Raw genomic sequence first — 17,596 nt, 5'->3', positions numbered from 1 at the left:
TACAGCACCCCGCACGCCAGTACACACTATTAAACATGTCACTACAGCTCCCTGCACGCCACTACACACTATTAAACATGTTACTACTACAGCTAACCCTAACCCTAACCAATAGCTATAAAGCATAACATTTGGGTTAAACACGTGACGTCGTGCATCTTATTGGGTTCTCCCTATACATCAGTTTGGTTCTGCTGGTGTGACAAATCTGGGGAAAATCAACAAGCCACCGATATCAGCTCTGTATACTCCACATGATAAGGACCGGGTGCGCACTGAATGCAAGCGCAGAATGCACGTGGCCTCTGTGGGTCCAAAACCGGTTTCTTTTCGGGATGGAAACATTCTAAAGCATCAAAGTATAGCAGCTCTACGAGCTTGCCCGTCTTCTGTACTTTTGATGCTGTTGACGATGTCCAGTGCGACGCTGTAATAATCAAGTGGGGCATTCTTTCACACAAAAACACGACAAGAATATGGAGAGATATAGGAGGTTTCTGGCACACAGGCGAGTGCACACACGCACGCGCGACAACATGCCGCGCTAATCAACCCAACAGAAAAGAGATGATATAAACCAGCTGTCCAATCAAATGTTGTCCACACTTGAGTAATCCGTCTCGCGTGAAAAGTATATAAAAGCGGCAAAGTGACAGACGAGTCCGACGTCAGGCACGTCCGTCTCAGTGTCGACTAAAACTATGTCGACTAAAATGCCAGGGAGAAGAACTACTGGAGCAGAGATCCATGCAGTTATAGAAACTAAAATGCTGAAAAATAGCAGATCTACAAGCTCACAAGTCTAAAATCAGCCATTACGACACCATCAAAAGGATCGCCAAAATACATGATGATTTAGTCGCCAATGTAGTCGACTAAATCAACTGTATAGATCTAAAAACTATAGACTATAAAACTATAACATTGCAGTAGACTAAAATGTGACAAAAACTAAATGAACGCTACACTGTCAACTTGTGGAACATATGGTGTCTGTCAAGGCAATCCACATCCCGTCAGCCAGTGTGTGTGTACAAATGGAACCAAATGGACACCCGTACGGGTTAAATCATTAATTATAGTATCATGGGCAACACCTGTGAAGGAAGTCGGAAGAGTAATTTCCCAAATGGCTCACGCAGCGTGTGTTGGCATAACCCATTCTGACCGGGAACCCATTTTGGTGTTGGCATCATGTTATGCTTTAGCTATTGAAAAATAGCAGATCTACAAGCTCATAGCACGCCACCGAGTGGCGCGCTACAAGCTTGTAGGTCTGCTATTTTTGAAAAATCGAAGAACGACTGACATTTTTAGAATCTGATCTCAGGTCAGAATGGGTTAATCAGACCAGTGTGTGTCCAGTGGAAACCTTGTATGAATCTGATCTCAGGTCAGAATGGGATAAGGACGGCTGCACGGGCAAGCTGGTGGGGCACCGCGGTATAGGGTCCCCGGTGGCGGTGCATGGGCATTTTTAGACCCTATATCCGCACCATTCGGGTGTCAGACCTCACATCCGTTTAAACCATAGACTGTAAAAAATATGGACAAAGCGTTCCGCGGGTCTAACATGAACATAAAATGAAGCCTGTCAGTCCTTGCACTGGAAGTCGCCATCTTTCTAGATCCGTTTGGGCCCAGCTGGCCCATTGGCTGGCCCAGACAACGAGGCGGGACTTTCCCCCCTTCTTCTTTTTGTTGGTTTTTATTTTGACTCGAGTGGGTGGGGGATCCCGTTCATAGACTGTAACGGTAGCCACGCCCCTCAGAACATGCGCGACTTTATGGTAATTTTTTTTTATAAATGGGACCATCATTTTCCAAAAAGAATATTATGACATTAGAAATGAGACTTTAAACTAGTGACTGGAAGCAAAAAGTATTCATGACCATGTTTATTAAGGTAATACAGTCTAGGTGAAGTTGGGCCAAAATACATGGACTTCTATGGGGCTATGGGTTTTTTTGAGCCCAATGACAGCGCCACAACAGGCCATTATATTATTAGTGGCTTCACAAAATATCTGTCTGACTGCCCCCCCTGGTTTAAACCCAGCACCATCCAGGTGTCCGAGAGGTCCGTTTAACCCATTCAGGCCCGACGTCGAAATGACAAAAATGTGGTGCTCGATATTTTCATGTCAACAAGAACCCCCAAAAAGTTATGTAAATGAGCACCGACTCGCATCTGAAAAAAATGTCGTTCCAGGGACCTCCCCCCGGAAGCAAAGATTTGAGTTAAAAAACGTTCGCTCTGAAAGAATATATATTCAAAGATTTGCGCCACATTTTCACTATTTTTCAATAGCTAAAGCATAACATAATACTTTAAAAACACCAAAGTTCTCCCGCACCCCAAAATGGGTTAAACCCTGCGGCACTGCAGGGTGGTCCGTTGAGGTCCGTTTTTTAAACCATTTGCAGCACCAGGAGAGTCACGGTGCTTAATTGGACAAGTCTGGGTCGAAACCGAACGGAAATGAAGGGCTTAAAAAAAACACAGCGCTGAAATGTACGGAGATGCTTTGTTGTGCCACTCGTCGGCTTTCCAGTTGTGGAATATAAAGACCTTGTTCAGTACTTGGGCGCATTGTGTTGACAATAATGTGCAGTGTACACGCATGCGCACGTACCGTGAGACACACACACACACACACAGAGAGAGAGAGAGAGAGGGGAGGGGGGGCTGAACAATAATGCACAGCGCTAATGGATTACCTTAGGGACAGCTGCCTGGATCGACCGTGTATATATTGATTGATTATTGTAAATTCTCTCTCCTGCATGCGGAGCTGAGCATGAGCGTATATATATAATACAAAATGGAAGGCACCACGGTGGTGTGCTTGGGTCTGGTCATATATACCCTCGGGGGGCTGGACTGGACCAGGACATCCTGTATATACAGCACTGGTTCACCATGACTTCATCATGCCATAAGGACCCCCCAAGTGGACGCTAATTAATTAGCCCCCATTTGAAGAGATATGCCAGGGACCCCCATAAGGATTTTATACGGCTCTATAGCAGAGATTCTCAGCAAGTTTAATTTCAAGGACCCCCCCCCCAGTTTGACATGAATTAGGCCCCCATTTAATGGCTTTTCTATCTCTGAGACCCCCCGATTTATATTGTAAAATTACTTCCCAAAGTTAATTTAACTCTGAGAGTGCAGTGTATACACATCGAACCAAACGGGTCCATTTGGTTCCATTTCTACCCTCTCTGCAGTTACAGGGCCCATAAGGGTCCATTTGGTTCCTAATTATCATTTAGATGGGGGGGACCCCCTGGAACTCACTCAAGGATATACCCTAGGGGGTCCCCGGACCCCACTTTGGGAACCTCTGCTATACGGGCGTGTCAGTGACTGCTCATTGACGCTATAGCACGATTCTTGCTCAAAATGTCAACCGTCAAGTTTCCTCCACAAGAATTGAGATCACGATTCCATGACAATATTATATTTGTCTTTAGTCTGTATAGTTGCTGAACATTACACCTGGAGCCAACTAGCCTATACTGTGGCTTTAAGCAGGCGACATCAAAGTGCTTGACTTAAACCTCTCTTAAAGGGACAATTCACCGCCGGAAGAAACTGCAGTCACTCAACGTTAGTAGTGTTTTTAGTAGATAACAGTATAGCACCATTTGAAATTTGCACCCTATGGCCAGAAAGAAAGAAAAAAAAGTCTGTGTGTTTGACTACTAGGGTTTGACTGGATTGCTGAATTCCTACAATGCCCATGATGCTTTAGTGCACTTTCCTCTCCTTGTGGAGAGGGGGGGGGGGGGGGCGGTACATGGAGGTGTGACTTTGTAGTTCAGGAAGGAAGTGAGACCACATTTTCCTGACAGGGTTTTGGTCATGAACATGTCGTCAAACATATTATGATTTATTACATGCATATAAAACCCCCAGGAAAGTGTTTCTTGTGTCCTAAACATCATTAAAATAAGCTCTGGTTGCAAAAGGGGGTGAAGTGCCCCTCTAAAGTAGCAACAACATAAGAGCAGACACTATAGTGCTGCACCATTCTTGCTCAAATCTACAAAGGAGATCACAGAGCGAGGTGTCCCAGCTAAATGATAGCTTGTAACCAAATGGACCCTCATGGGTCTGTAACTCTGAGTGTACAAACTATCACTTAACTTAATCAATTAACTCTCTTCAAATCTCTTCAAATGGGGGCTAATTAGTGTCAATGTGGGGGTCGCTTGGCATGAAAGCGTTTGGGAACCACTGCTATACGTGATGCCAGTCCACCATGGGATGTGGTTGGTGGAACATGTGATGGTGGTGGCAATACCAAGGCGTGTGGTTGGTGGGACATAATGATAGTGGCAATACCAAGGCGTGTGGTTGGTGGGACATAATGATAGTGGCAATACCAAGGCGTGTGGTTGGTGGGACATAATGATAGTGGCAATACCAAGGCGTGTGGTTGGTGGGACATAATGATAGTGGCAATACCAAGGCGTGTGGTTGGTGGGACATAATGATAGTGGCAATACCAAGGCGTGTGGTTGGTGGGACATAATGATAGTGGCAATACCAAGGCGTGTGGTTGGTGGGACATAATGATAGTGGCAATACCAAGGCGTGTGGTTGGTGGGACATAATGATAGTGGCAATACCAAGGCGTGTGGTTGGTGGAACATGTGATGGTGGTGGCAATACCAAGGCGTGTGGTTGGTGGGACATGTGATGGTGGTGGCAATACCAAGGCGTGTGGTTGGTGGGACATGTGATGGTGGTGGCAATACCAAGGCGTGGGGCTTCATCATTATATAATACATATAGAGCCAATACTGCAGGCTTACTGGTCCCACTCTCTTTTTGTTTTATACCTTCTATAGACACCAAAGCATCAGCAGCACATAATAAACCGTGCCCATGAGCAAACCAAAACTCTGCACCGTATAGGCGATTGAACTCACAACAGACACACATGCGTGTGTGCGCGTCACACACACACACACGCATGCACGCACACACACACACACACACACACACACGCACACTTTGTCCTCGTAGATGTTTTCTTTTTTAAAAAAAAGGTCTTAATTCACAAAGCATAAAGGCAAACATTCCAACAGTACAGATCAACCCCCCCAACCATCAGAGGCAACATTATGCGCACCACGTGCATGTCCACGCACACGCACACACACACACACACACGATATGGTGTCACAGAATCCCCTCGTCATCAGCTGTGTTGTACACGCACACGTACAGCCATGGGTTTCCCTCGGGGGAGAGGAAGAAATGCTGGACTTTTAATTGGCCCCCTGCATGAGCTGCACGCGCACGCAACACGCACGCACACGCACACGCACACGCACACGCACACGCACACACAGAAATACATGTCTCTGGATCAGAAGGCGCGGTGAAACACAGCTCATCGTTTCGAGGTTCTGCAGCAGAAACACTATAACCACAAACGTCTGGGAATGGAAATGTGGGGATTCCACATGCACGCACACACACACACACACACACACACACGTGCGCGCACACACACACACACGCACGTCGCACGCACACAAACTTACTTCTTCTAACACTAGATCTGTCATCCGCACAGTGAGAAGAACACGCAAATCCCACACGCACCCGCCCACCAACACACTCCTCTCTGCACGCAATCACACACACGCACGCACACGCGCACGCGCACGCGCACGCACGCACACGCACACACGCACACACACACTTTAACTGCAGATAGTGTCAAAAAACAATTCCGTTTTGGGTCAATTTTGGACACACACACACACGCGCGCGCGCGCACACACGGCGGTCAGAGACATGAACTCACCTGTCCGTCAGCAGCGTGCCAGTGACAGGCGACGTGAGGATGATTGACAGGTCACATCAAAGGCCACCACCACCACCACCCCCCCCCCCCCACCTCCACTCCTCTATAGCGCGTCCTGCCTCGTCTCGTCCCACTTTGTTTAGCCTTTTATCCGAGCCCTTTGAACGTGTGTGTGTGTGTGTGTGTGTGTGTGCGCGTGCGTGCGTGTGCGTTCGCGTGCGTGCGTTGGGAGGGGGAGGGCGGGGTGGGGGGGGGGGGTTAGGGGTGGGAATGGGAGGGGCTGGGGGGGTTTGAGGAGGGCAAAATGAACGAGGGGATGGAAAAAAAAAAGGGGGGGACGGACGTAGGGTCCGGGACGAGATGGGCGAGCGAGCCGAGAGATGCTCCGACGTCTCTCTCCTCTCCACTGCCAGAGCAGTTTGATAGCGAGCGAGACCCTGCTGCTGCTGCCACTGCAGCAGAGCACAGGAGAGAGAGAGAGAGAGAGAGAGAGAGAGAGAGAGAGAGAGAGAGAGAGAGAGAGCCAAACAGTGCATTTGCTGCTGCCTGTTCCTACAACGTGGCTGGAGCCAAAACGTGGGACCGGAGTTTGACTCCATGTGGATTGCGGATCCGTTTAGTTCCTCCTATATACACACACTGTACAGTCAGTGGAACAGCCAGACCGAGTATACAGTGAGTGACCCCCCCCCCCCTCCCCCGGCCCCTCTCCAATTACAATCCTGTGCCGGAGTCATCGTCATGCTATACTATAGCCTCGGAAAACCCAGATGTTTTTATTTCCAGGGAGACAAAAAAAGAAGTCTGGACCGAGTCCACTTCAATTCGGCATGCAGTATATATAGCGCAAACGTCAATCACTCTCTGCTGATTTCTGATCGCCTGCACCTTTGTTAAATTGACGCGCACACACACACACACACACACACACACACACGATGAGTAGACGGCTCCCGTGTCACGGCTATGTCTCGGAGTGAAATCACACCTCTGTCGTTTTGCTCTCATCTCCTTTAACTTTGTAACTTTAGACATCTCACACACACACACACACACACACACACACACACACACACACACAGCTGTGAAAGGTTTTCTCAAAGGTTTAGAAAAAAAGATGCCCGGAATGTTTTGCACGGGCATGCTATAGACGATGTTCTAACTCAGGCAGTCAACGTGTTTTAAAAGCGGTTAAACTGGCACGATTATTATTTACATTTATTCCTTTTTATATGATTGTCCATTGCCAGGGTCAGGTCAGCCCCAAGATCTGGAAATACCTGGGGTCCAAACCGACCCGGAGCGGGTCCGGTTCCGTTTACAAAAAGCGATTCCCGGGTATGTTTGGAGCGGCTCCCGTATATGCCTCGGACACTCGGGTATAATCACTAAAACCCGAGTGGACCCGGCGATTGGCTGTCCCAGCTGTCAATCAATCCTTACAATACAATGATCTGGCCAATTAGCCCTTCGTCATCCCGCGGGCTTTCCCGTCGTCTCTGACCTGTAGCACAAACGCCTGCAGCCGCGGCGCTTCGCCACCGGGTGTCCTGCTTTTTCTTTGTCACTCGGGTGCGAAAAAGAGGGCTTATTATGGCCTCTTCTTCTGTCCGTGCACAGCCACGTCACATCTCACCCAAAAGAGGAATGAATAAATCATTTCACGGGTCGTTCCCCGGGCCTAAGCCGATCGAGAAGGGCATTAACTCACGCGCACACGCACACACACACACACACACACTTCATTTCAAATAGGACAGTACGTAGGTGTACCAGACAAGATATCGGCTTAATACGGGTCCGTCCTCGTAACAAGGTTGCGGTTCACCGCTTTAACCACTGCATTCTTTGCCACGCACGTGGTTCGCCCGCCTGCCATATACAGTATATCGCGCGGCGGCTCTCGGGTTGACTCTGGTTAAACACTATATATATACTTCAACACTACAACCCGTTTCACACGCCCGATACACCGCAGCCCATAGAGGTAATGTAATCTATTACATACGGTATATGTCCAGCGGTCAATAGGAGTCTTGGAGACTCATGAGGTGTGTAATTGATAGAAAATAAGTATTTCTTTTTGGGGGGGGGTGAACTAGTCCTTTTAACCCCTTTTGGTGTTTTAAACATTATGTTGTAATTTAGCTATTGAAAAATAGCAGATCTACAAGCTCGACAAGCTGGTAGGTCTGCTATTTTTGAAAAATCGACATTTTTAGAATCTGATCTCAGGGTCAGAATGGAAAACTGTCGGGATGTAGAAGACATTTTTAGAATCTGATCTCAGGTCAGAATGTGTTTAGGATGAGAACCCCTTTCTGCAGTGTTTTCGCCCTTCAAGACGAGAGACAGTATATATAGCAGCATAACATTTCTGTCATCTTTGAATAAAACATTTGACGTTTTTCAGAAAACTTCAGGTCAGGATTTAAGGCATTGTCTAGAATCGGCGTCTGTCCTAAATGTCCTTCGACGTTTTCCATTTTACAAATCAAACCCCGTTGCTTGAGAGTTGCAGTCTGGTCACGTGCCTGATCTGCACAATGTCAATTTGACCACTGCGTGACATGGGGTGTGTGTCTGAGAGGAAATATCTGAGTCTGTTTGACAAAGCAAATCCAGGTCTAATTCAATACAGTGTCTTTATTACTGGCATCTGCTGGCTCTCTAGCTTCTGGGATAATGGCTCTCCCAGTTTATCAGCTTTCTCTGATCTCATTTGCTTCTGCTCACATGTGTTCTTTAGAGACAGCGCTTGTGGCTTGTTGTGCCATCGGTTGGGTGCGCGTGTGCGACTGTGAGTGCATGCGTGTTTGTGTGTGTGTGTGTGTGTGTGTGTGTGTGCTTCTATACTTGCGAGGGCTACAATTGTCCCCACAAACATAGTAGAATATTGATAAATACACTCACTTCTATTGAGAACTTTCCTGGTCCTCATAAGAGAAATAGTTAGGCTTTAGGAAAGAAATGGGGTTAAGAATGGGATTAGGCTGATTAGACGTGTATTCTGCAGCCTGTATAGTTGCAGCTAATTTCAGGTTTAGGTTCAATGACACAACATACGTTAAAATTAATTCATTCATTCATTCAAAAGCATTCATAAAAACGGTCCTAAGATGCTGATGTCCTCACAAGTACAGTAATACAAGTGTGTGTGTGTGTGTGTGTGTGTGTGTGTGTGTGTGTGTGTGTGTGACTGTGTGTGTGTGTGTGTGTGTGTGTGTGTGTGTGTGTGTGTGTGTGTGTGACTGTGTGCGTGTGTGCGTGTGTGCGTGTGCGTGTGTGTGTGTGTGTGCGCGCGCGCGCATGCGTGTGTGCACATGCATGCCTCTTCGCATTTGTGTCATTGACTGATGAGGCATGTGTTGCTGCTCAAGGTGATGTCACATACAGTATACAGCTCTCATTAAGCTGCGTTCAGACCCGAATAAATATATCCGCCTCGGTTCGTCCCTTTAGTACCGTGGCAGGTCGCGCCGCGCCGCGCCCGTTCGCACAATTCTCGTCGTTGCATTGACTTTGTATGTAATCGTGGCCGCTCTCTAAACATTCAAGAACGCACCTTTAAAAACATATGTTATGCTTCCGGTCGAGCACGTATAAGTGAGGACGCAGTATGAGACGCTCCTGAGCTTTAAATATGTATCTATCGTAAAATGGACTGACCGCAGGGCAAATGTGACATTGAACAATGATCACCCAGTGATAGAATTAAGTAAAGGAACCACAGGAAAAAAAGGAAAGACGAGTTCAAGTTTGTGTTCGTGTGTGTCTGGAGTCTGGAAGCAACATGCATGCTAGCCGCAATACCAGACAAACACGAGTGCTATACCGCCTGATTTCAGTGATTTGGAGAAACTCCGCACTGTTCTAATGGAAGAACTGAGCAGTATACTCTAATCGCGACCTTTAAAGTTGCACTGGACGACGCATTGAGGCCAATTTCGGACCACGATGGCGGATATTAATAAAACGTTGGCCTCCCACGCCGGGACGTTAGCAAGCATGGAGCCCTGTGAGTCAGACCACAGTGGCCGCATTGTGGAGCTCGAGACAACTTGCTCCCGTCTACGGTCAGGTTGTGATGATCTCAAGTCCACAATGTTAAATATGGAATCTCTAGACCACCCCCCCCCCCGATTCTGGACGCCGCTCATTGGCATGCATCGGTCCCCCCCCCCTCCCAGCAAAGCAGGGCCTGATACTCGACCACGGGTCTTCATTGTGAAATTCCATTATCTCCAGGACAGAGAACGTGCCCTGGGGAGCAAAAGAGAGCAACTTAAATGTCGTGAGCATAAAATCCTACTGTTCCCCGACGTGCCAGCCAGCGTTGCCAAAAGGCTATTGAAAAAGAGCAGATCTACAAGCTCGTAGCGCGCCACCGAGTGGCGCGCTACGAGCTTGTGGGTCTGCTATTTTTGAAAAAATCGAAGAACCACTGACATAGAAACAGCTTTTTAGGTCAGAAAATCTCAGGTCAGAAACGTAGCTTTTTCAGAAAACTGTCAGCGTGTAGAAGACATTTTTAGAATCTGATCTCAGGTCAGAATGGGTTAAACTATATAGCCTAACTCGGGACGCACCTTTGCGCACAGGGCGCATACGTGCGTGTGATTTCACTAGCCTACTCATCGACTTTGGGTTTATATCGGATTGTGAGGCGCACACGCGCGCGCACACACACACACACACACACACACACACACACACACACACAACTACGTACGGCCGTTGTTGTTGACTGTTGACTGCGCGTCCGTGCATAAACGCAGACCCACGACATGCATACGAAAGGAGTGCAGGCATACAATCTAGTGCCTGCAGGATACCGTTTCTTTCTTTTTTTTTTTGTATACTTTCATCATGTACTGGACCTACACACATTTAGTTTTCTTTATTTTTCCCCCCTTTTTCTTTCATTGACAAGGCATGTCGTTGAATGTTAACATATATACATATGAATTCAATGGGCAATAGCCGTTCTTTGCTTTAATTTTATTTTTTCCTCGGCTTCTCTCTCCCACTGAAACCCTGTAGCCATATGGGTGATATGGGAGGTTAGGCGCAGTATAGGGCCAAACCTCAAGCTGCTTATTTAGCCATCAGCTTTGGAGAGCCGACAGGTGCCCTTAGAATCTCTCTGTCTGTTTAATGAGAGAGACCACTGCCTGTCCACACTATACTATGTTTAAACTAAATAAACTGAACACATGTTTTAAGTACCGATGCATATTCTTCTAGCTTTGCTTGCTTTTCCCAACGTTTTTATAACATATAGAGGAGCTAGAGGTCTAATTTCTTCTCAACTATTATTACTTTAATTTACACCTAGAGGGCGCCAGAGGTTCAACTTATTTAGGGTAAAATTAAGAAAATAGAAAGTAATATTAGTATTAGCATTTTTGCCTAATGCTAACCTCAGAGGGAATCCCCACGTGGCTTTCTTTCTTCATTTATTTTTTCACTTTTTTCTTTAAGTCCATATGTTTACACAAAATGATAAACAACTCGGGAGCCTCTCAACATTAGCAGAGGTAGGTCTAGCACACGGTTATCCCGGACGTTAGTATTTTAGGTTAGTAATTTTCTATTACTGTTTGGTCCTGTGTTTTGTTATGTGTATTATATGTGTTTGTATGGTTGGTGTATGTACCGGTATGTGTGTTATGTGTTTCATGGTTCACAAACCAAAGGAAAGACTACTAAGTCACAACAACTATGTTTATTATGGTTGTAATTAATTTACCAAGAAACGGGTTTAAACTAGCTCACATAAATATCTGTAGCCTGAGAAATAAAATGACAGAAGTATCAGAATTATTATCTTTGGCACTATCAGAAACTCCATTTGTCATTTAATGGTGATGTACTGGGAATCCAGGGGTACAATATTTTTAGAAGAGACAGAAATATTCATGGAGGGGGGGGGTAACAGTTTTATCTATTTAGTTTTTATCTAATGGCTGCAGATAAAAGTGATTTGGTTGCAAATTATCTTAACCAACTATGTTTAATGTTAGATAAAGTATGTGACCTTGGTCACGACATTTATTCAGATGAAATTGATAACTATTTTAATGCTTTTCAGTCTAAGGGCCGATTCATACTCCTATTTTAGAGCCCAATAAAAGTCGGTTCGGCGCTGTAGAGCCTACAATGTGACGTCATTTGAGGTTCGGGGGGGGGGGGGGGGGCGGGTACCGTCCTAAAGCCGTCTCTTCGGTGCTACTGAAAACTTCTGACGAGCCGAAATCATCTCGGCACTACAGCGCCGAAACAGCGGTAAAATAGGAGTGTGAAACGGCCCTTAGATCGACCGGTTAAGGAGCAACATGCAGCATACAAGTATAAGCCCATCAACTACATTAATTAACAATTCAATGGACAACAAGGACTGTAGATTTAAAATAACAAATGTAACTGCAGTTGAGTGTCTGCTCAAGCAGTCTAAGAGCCAAAAACGTCAAGACGTCTAAATGCCAATTATGTACAGGATGCCACGGACGACGAGAAGTCTACCCTTGGGAATTAAAAAAATAAATATTATATTCTCTTTTTTTTATCCATATTTTGAAACTTCCTCTAATCTGGTGTACAGGTGACATGCATAAAGTTTTTATTTGAATCTATATTTGTTTATTGTTTTTGATGGGTTTTTTTTGTTAATTTTATGACAGGAAAAGGGGATTGAAAATGGACGTATGGAGCTATGGAAAACCCCTTCCAAACTTTCTAGGATGAAATGATATGAAAATGCAAAATTGAAAATGTCAATACTTTTACTTCTACTCTACTATATAGCCATGGCTGAAGCCTGGTTGAAGATTTAATAAAAAATAAAAATAGAAAGTTTTAAATTGTGATATTATCCAACAAAAATATCAAACATATCAGACTACATTTCTACCAAAAGCAAATGCATGACATTTAATTAAGTCTGACCAGGATAAATCAGCCTCTGGTCATAAAAATAAATTAACAGAGGAGGAGGGGTGGGGGGGGGCTATCAAAAGCAGAGGCATGATGGAACCCTCTCAGGTATAATTCCCGGTTGGTTACACGAATGAAAACACATCATTTTCCGGCAGTCTCCCCTCCAGCCTAAACCTGGTCCCGGTCCCATATACCCAACAGCAGGCCTCGTCTGATGGATGACACCTAGTTAGCCCCGAAGAGTAACAATGTGCTGAACATGTTTACGGTTTAGGAAAACACCGCAAATGACTCTAAGCGAGGCGATTACTCGTCCAAATTAAGTAGCGTGATGGATTTTCCTGAAGGTAATAACACGCACGACTATGACAAATGTGTGTAAAGCTACAGACCCCCCACACCCCCCCCCCCCCTGCCTGCGGGAGCATAATGGAGTGGCAAAACATATGCGTGCGCACACACGCACACGCATACCATAGTTGCAACACATTTCATGGCCAGGACTTTTCTTTTTTTGTTTTTACTGGAATGTATGAATGATGGTTGGGCATCCATCTGATGAAAACAGCATTCATATTTCTTTGCGGTGCTTTTCAACCTTTATAGTTTGCCTTTATAGCGCAGTAAATTGGGTCAACAGAGAACTTTATTTCTTCTTCTGCATGGCAACCGGGCGGCGTATATGAGATTGTCGCGCTTGGTCCTGTATATGCCGAAGCCACGGGTTTATGCCTCTTCACACGACGGTGTCTCGCAAGGACAATAGCCGAGCTATACAAGCCGACTACTAACGCGTAGCAACAAGCGACAAGTTGTGAGCTTTTAGGTATGCTATTTCCGACGTGCGAGACCGTCAGAGATCATTCTGATCAGGGGTCTCCACAGTGGATCCTCGGTCAGGACTAATACAAGGACAAAAAAATGTTCGTCGACTACCTTTTTTCACTGACGAAAACTAAATGAAAATGAAGCTATGATGACTAAAACGAAGACTAAATATGCTGACAATTTCATCAAAAAAAAAAAATAGACTAAAATGTTAGGAAGGGATGAAAATCTGGCCTAACACTCATAGCAACACATAGTGTGGCACAGAGTGCCGCGCTACGAGCTTATAGATCTGCTATTTTTTTTAAATCGTGAAAATGTGGTGCTAATATTTGAATTATATTCTTTCAGAGCGTACCGTTTTTAACTCGGCGGCCAATTAGGCCTACATATAATTTTGAGGGTCCTTGACATGGAAATGTTTGACAACTGACATAGAAACATGGGTTTTTCATAAAACTGTCAGGATTGAAAAGACATTTGTAGAATCGTCCTACTTCTTAATCGTCTAATTGGGTTAAAAAAAAACGCCTGTGGTTTCCGAGGCTATTTTTCTTTTTTGGGGGGGGGGGGGGGGGGGTAAAGTACTCCTTGAACTTTCTCCCAAGTTTCTCCGTTTTGGAATTCGTGAAGCTATAGCCGTGCTCATCAACAGACACTGCATCTGAAATGGATGGAAACACGAGCGGAATATATGTTTAGGATAGCGGTGTGTGGGCTGCAGCTGGAGACTGGTGCACTGTAATGACCTTTCACAATGACTCCAGGTTCAGACTGCTTTGCATTCTAGACTGAGAGAGAGAGAGTGTCACTGATCGATGGCATTTGCATTATAGGCTCAGTGGAACAAATAAACAACAGAGACTGGGAACAATTACATGACGCAGGCAGAGTGCACTCGGCGCGCATACACCAAACCAGTGTTGATTTTGATGGCAAATTCTGATGTAGTTTAGTGTCCGTCGACTTTTAGAAATATAGATTTTGTCGACTACATTTTATTTTGTCAGGCCTTTATGCCGTCATAATGGCTCATTGCACCTGTGGAATCTCTCTACCTATTCTACTATGTTAATTTAGGCTAAGTCAGAGAGCGGTGGTCACAAAGTGTTCTGATTATACCTGTAGACATGCTGAAAATAGCAGAACTGAAAATAGCAGAACCAAGCATATGCAATGACTTGCCTTTCGGTTCTCTTCTCCACTAAGTCCCTCCCTCCCTCCTATATTTATTCTTAAATCATGGCTTAGTTTTTATTTAGTGTTTTTAGTTTTAGTTATAGTGAAAAAAAGGTAGTCCGCGAACTCAACACTGCATGAAACCCCTCTTATAGCTACCGGCGTTGGGGTTAAAACATGCGGAAGAATTATGTTTGAATGGTTGGCTCGCTTGAAGGTCAATTCCCAGCGCAAGACAACACAAAGAGTGCGCATGGTTTTCCATTTAAGAATGCTAAGGAATATGAACAAGTTGGCAAAGACCAAATTAACCATAAGTAACCATAAGTCAGAGAGCGGTGGTCACAAAGTTTTCATGTGACATGTGCCACTGGTACGCGAGAAGGGAATCTCAAGTTTTCCCGTCGTATTTTCCAAATCCATTTGAAAACAGAGTCGGGAAACAAGGTCGGGAAACTGTTTGGAAAAATAAGCTGTGAAAAGTTGACTCTTTTCCTCCTTGGTATCTTCACCCGTTCATAATGTGTGCTGAGCCACGGAACAACAGCTGCAGCCTATGTTATCGCGATTGCGCTAATGAAACAAACGCTACACGCGGTGACGGTACCGGATTATTATTTGATGTCAAGTATCAGAAGTTGATGTTACGTAGGTGAAGTAGGCTAATGCGTCACTCTGAATGTTTAACGTTTTCCACATGTCCAAAAGTAATCTATGAAAAAGACTTGATAAAAAAAAAGATTGTTGATATAACGCCATTTAGGTCAATGATATAACCTTATGTATTATGATATAATAATATAGCAGCGGGTAGACCTTAAGGGCCGGTCAACTGACATCCGTGAGAACGTGTTTTCTCACGCAGTCCGCCTGTATACAAGAGGTATACAAGAGGTGAACGGCAGTGCGCATGCGCGAAACCGGTCTAGTTAAGGAACAGCCAAGCAAAAAAAAAAACGAAACTAATCAGCGATCTGGTTTGATATCAATAATAAAGCTTATACGACGTAACGTTCCGCCAATAGCAGTTGCCGGTTGGATTGTAATTGGCGGAAACGTTCCGTCACGAGCAGTTCATTTGCTAAATACGGTAAATACGGTTATTACAGTACGGTACTGTAACTAAGTGAATGCACTTGGTTACTTTCCACCGCTGTGAAGTCACGTCCGACCTTCAAGTCGTCCCGTGTAGTTTGTTCCATAGTGGCACTTTGGGTCCACTTTGAGTTGCATGCAAAAAACGGTGATAGAATATCCCACGTTTACACCGTGGCGTACATGCTAAATGACATTGCTCTAGCCGGGATGGATCGTGCATGCCGCACGGTACGTCGGGGTCGTAAACACACACACATTTCTGCGGCACGATGCCATTACCCAGGAGACAGTGCAGCTGTCATATCTGCGAGGAGCATATACTTTGGAATAATCATATTCCCATGCAGCAGTGCTGGGGGAACAGTGCTGAACTCCATGTCTCTATGAACACGCCAGAGAGAGGAGCTAATGTTTACAGTGCATGCACAGCAAACATGTATATTAAAATCACACACGTGTGAACTGAGTGGTGCAACCCCCCCCCCCCCCCCCTCCCCTCTCCTCTCTCTCTCTCTCACTCTCTCTCATTAGCAGGCAAGTATTAGTGCAGCAGACTATACGCTATGTACAGTACTAACCCAGATGGTGCACAACTGCACTGCCGTATAGACAACTGACAGCACAGTGCGTCTGCAAAGTGCAAACTCTGCAAAACCCTCAGTTTTGATGAATTACTGACTAGACTCAACAACATGACTGAACAGACTGACCATTCTGACAAGTTACTGACCAGACTCAAGAACATGACTGACAATATTATATAACAGAGCGGTTTTGATAAGTTACTGACCAGACTTAACGTTACCGACATGACCGAACTGAAGAGGATTCTTTGTCTAACATTATATTTTGTTATATTTGGTGGTGGTGTTATTACATGTGATAACACATGTGAAGACAATCTGGCTGTATGCCAGATTGGCTGGCATACAGCCAGACAATCTGACCTGATGACCATAAAGAGCACAGAAAAGCAGGTGCAGTGTGTGCGTCTGCGTCTGCGTCTGCGCGTGTGTGTGTGTGTGTGTGTGTGTGTGTGTGTGTGTGTGTGTGTGTGTGTGTGTGTGTGTGTGTGTGTCCTGTATCTGTTGTCTATTTCGTTATCCAGCCAATGTAATATAAATTATATAAGTTGAAGTAATGATTAAAAAACAAAACATACAGAGAAAAACGTTATTGTGAACGTATTGTAATGTACGGTATGGGTCTACGGGACCCTGGTGAGCCTAATGACGCGGGTGCACAAGAAGACTTGTGTGGATCTGTGTGTTCCAACTTCCAGGTGGGAATGTTTCATGTTATGTTGCGTCCTACATGTATGAAGGAATGAATTGGCGATTGTAGCCGTGTTTCTTTAGGTTATTCATGGTGGTGAATCTCTGCTCTATGTGACTGTGTTGTGGATGGTTTGTCAGCATGACCCTGCATAATATCGTCGCTGCACTGTGTCTGTGTCATCAACAAAATGTTGAACTTTTCTGTAAAACATCGTTCAACCACTCGCCCAGCAGTCTAAACACTTCTTTACGGGTAGTTTTCATTCATGGGAATCCCTCCAGAGTGGAACAGCATGCTGTATTATGCTTACAATGAGGCCTACTGTTATGTCAAGTCTTCATTAGTCATCGTGTCGTCTGTTCCGTTTGAGTTCCGTTTACACAGTATACTATATCAATTACAAAAATCTTAAAATGCACTAGCGAGGTGAATTTCCTGTGGCA

At 45.1% G+C, this 17,596-nt stretch overlaps 1 protein-coding gene across 1 annotated transcript in view; it reads right to left on the bottom strand.

Moving 5' to 3' along the window:
- LOC308330083 (disks large-associated protein 2-like) overlaps window positions 1–17,596 on the bottom strand; it is a gene marked incomplete at its 3' end in the record, with an annotated part of 287,323 nt that overhangs the window by 220,576 nt on the left and 49,151 nt on the right.

Source organism: Protomyctophum bolini (genome assembly GCF_963924005.1).
Source record: "Protomyctophum bolini genome assembly, chromosome: 15".
Classification (NCBI taxonomy): domain Eukaryota; kingdom Metazoa; phylum Chordata; class Actinopteri; order Myctophiformes; family Myctophidae; genus Protomyctophum; species Protomyctophum bolini.
The sequence above is the reverse complement of the archived record's forward strand: the minus strand, read 5'-3'. Positions and strand labels throughout refer to the sequence as shown.